This window comes from Clinocottus analis, unplaced genomic scaffold (assembly GCF_023055335.1).
Source record: "Clinocottus analis isolate CAN_PGR_092001 unplaced genomic scaffold, fCliAna1.0.p SCAF_4, whole genome shotgun sequence".
Lineage (NCBI taxonomy): Eukaryota > Metazoa > Chordata > Actinopteri > Perciformes > Cottidae > Clinocottus > Clinocottus analis.
In genome coordinates this window covers 22261309-22264607 of record NW_027176153.1, presented here as the reverse complement: position 1 = coordinate 22264607, position 3299 = coordinate 22261309, and positions in this window count along the sequence as shown.

Sequence of the window (3299 nt, the reverse complement as noted above, 5' to 3'; positions counted from 1 at the left end):
TACATGTGTTCATGAAAAGGTGGAAATGTGAAAGGGTGTTCGCTGATCAATAATGAACACAGTCTGACACTGTAGTGATTGCCGTGAGCCTTTACTCTTGTATTTGCTAGATAATGCCGTATTTAGATGATTGTTGATCGCTGAGTGCGGCGGGGAAAAGCCCTGTAAAGTCTTCCCAGTGCTCTCATAGAAAAAGGTGGATTGATTGCCTCCGAGCACGACTTATGTTGTGATATGACTAACATGTGTGGAAAGGAACACAGGAGCTATGTAGGTAGGCTAAGTAACAACAAAAGGTCAGCGGGACTGTTTTCATTTGTGCCTGCCTATCCGCAGCATTACTTACCCTTTCCATGGGCATCAAGTCTTGCATGAAAAAACAAACTTTTCCCTTTGTCCTTTGTGTGAGTTTAATGACGTTATTTATGACTACAAGGGAGGAAATGTTTTAAGGGGCACCTGAAGAAAAACCAACAGAGGATAAAATAATAAAACAGGATATAGGAAATACTCTCAGAAGAAATCCGGGTTGCAGCAAGCAGCAAAAAAACTGGTCAACCATTAAAAGACTATTTCTGGTGTCCCACTGTTTGGAGAGCACACGGCTGTGATGGCGCGACGTGAAAGGCCTGTCGATGGTTTTAATGGCTCCTGAATCGGATGCAAAAATGCTGTTTTTCACTGTGTTTCAGGTGGAAGTGAATCGTTTGCAGTCTGGCACTTATCGAGTGTGTGATTCAAGTCAGGGAGTTTAGGAATACACTGAAATGTCATGAATGAGAAGTATTAAATGGTAATGACGAGTAGTGAAGGGTTTCTGGGTACTTTTTCATGAAGTATTTGTGAATGATTTCTCTTTATGTTGCATATTAAACCCATGATTTGGTATATAAAGATATCTGTGACATCACTAAATCATGCCAAGGTCAGATTTAAGGCAGCGGTGTTCCTCCTGCAGCAGATTAATGTCGAAACAGCCTTCTAGTGTCAAACCGGGAATACTGAGCCCTGCACAGTGAGGGTCAAACAATGAGCCAAACACATTTCTGAGTTGGTGGTGAGGGGGAAGGGGTCGTTATTTTAACTTATAGCTCAAGATTTAGCAAACTGATTAGTAAAACAGGCTTTTTTTCATGAAAGAAATGGGGCTGCTTTTGACAACGGTATGATTGTCACACTTCTTCACAACTTCCCAAGTCGGCCTTTCATCTTTTTTACTGAGTGCTTAAAAAACACATGTTCAATTCACAATTCCTCAGCAAGTGTTGAGGCCATTATTGTTTGTCCACTGCAAGGTCATCGTAAAAAGTCGACAAATTACATGTGACTTTACGTCCCTCCAGCTCGCGGCGTTGTGTAAAGTCCAGAAGTAGTGAAGGAACGGCCAGGATGTGGAAAACACTGAATAGTATCTGTCCGGGGTCCATCAGTGAATATATAGTCAAGGTATTGTTAGATACATGACCTGGTCAAGGACGCACTATATGTCCCTCTGCAACAGTTTCCTCCAACAAGACATGGCTGCCACAGAATGATCACAATGGACCTCACAGCAGCTGACAAACTATTATCACTTTAACAACAGGCAGAGAAAAGGCCGAGGATCTATATGTCCATTTGGTTTATTGCTTTTTACAGAAGGTGTACGGAGCTGCAAGATGGATTTATTTTCCCTCCACCGTCTCCATCGATTGTGCTTGTCACAGTGAACACTGTATTTTTATTTTCAATTAACGTGTATTGTTCTTATTTGAGATTCATTGTCTTACTATTTGATTCCCAAATATAAAAGGTATGCCATGTGGCTGATGTGTCCATCTGGTTCCCACAACTGCAGTTTTACAACTGCACACGGTTTGGCTTGTTTAGATTGAACGTAGGAGAAACAGCGTATTCAAGCATAGTTTCTTATTGGGGCAATAAAGCGTCTAGACAGCACTCCCCTCTTTTTCACCTTCACCCAGTCCCTTAAAGGACATTTGTTTATCTCAATATATCGGCTTGTCTTTGTCTCACACTTATCAGCTGTGGCATTATATAACACATGCAGAGGCCTTTCAGACTGAAATAGAATGATGAATGGCCAACATCACTTATATCAGCTCATTTAAATAATAGGTGATAGTTTAACTTTGCATTCTCAGCAAATGTTTGACTTACTTATCCATGTATTTGTTGTCTTGAAATACAGACTCATCACCAGTTGAGAGTCATAACCGAGAACTTCATTAATAATCTTTTCTGTTGTGTTCACTGCTTTTTGTTTACTCTCTGAAAACCAGGAAGATTTTGTCACAAACAGAATACTATCTTCTCCCTCTTCTTCTATGCCTCATGTATAATGATATTATATCCAAAAATACATTTTCCCACACTCCAATGGTCTCAGCTGACCCCTGCACACAGCGTGGTATGTCCTCAGTGGGACACAATCCAAAAATAAATCTGTGCCTGCATAAGGTAATGTGCAAATAAAGTACAAGCGAGGCGATATAGATCTCGTGCACATGCATACCTCATATATTCAATGCTCTGAACATCTTGAAAGTTTGGGGTCTGGATTCCTATGTAAAGCCAAATCCACATGCTGCGTTATCACTGAACATGTCGGGATCTTTACCCTCAGGGATTTTAGTGTTATCAGAAGATGTAATGTCGGGTTATTGATTAGTTGATAATCCATTCCGTTTCTCTACTATACCCGTTCAAACCGCTTTAAATGTTATAGAGGTCACATTAAATCTGAAAGACATGATTACTACACTCATGGAGGTTTTCCTGAAAGTTTCTTTTGGCAGATAAATGCCCAAATAGGGAATGTTAATGTCAAGCAGTATCTTCCTGCTTTCACAACACCACTACAGCCGAATACAAATTTGTTGTTTTGTCTGACATAAACAAACTCATAAGAGTATACGTTTAAGGGCATTAGAGCTCAGCACGTTGACATGTAGGAAACACAGGACATATATGTGACAAATGTATCTTTACGTATAAATAATGCATCACCGTAATTGGATACAAAATGCAAAAACACACTGCTTGTTTCTGTTTGCAGTAGCCTAAATATTCACACCATTTAAGTGAGCTCTGTCTATAACACTAAAGGATCCATTTTTTGGAGCGGTGACATAAGTTACTGGGGCTTACTGGGCAACTTCCATTCACAGTAACAAACACCAGGAACCAAAAAAAGGATGTCTGTTACTTTTTGTTCATGTCTCGTTGGGGATCTATATTTGATAAAGTCAACATACGCCATAAAAACACATTTATATAGCCTTAAAAAGCGATGCAAA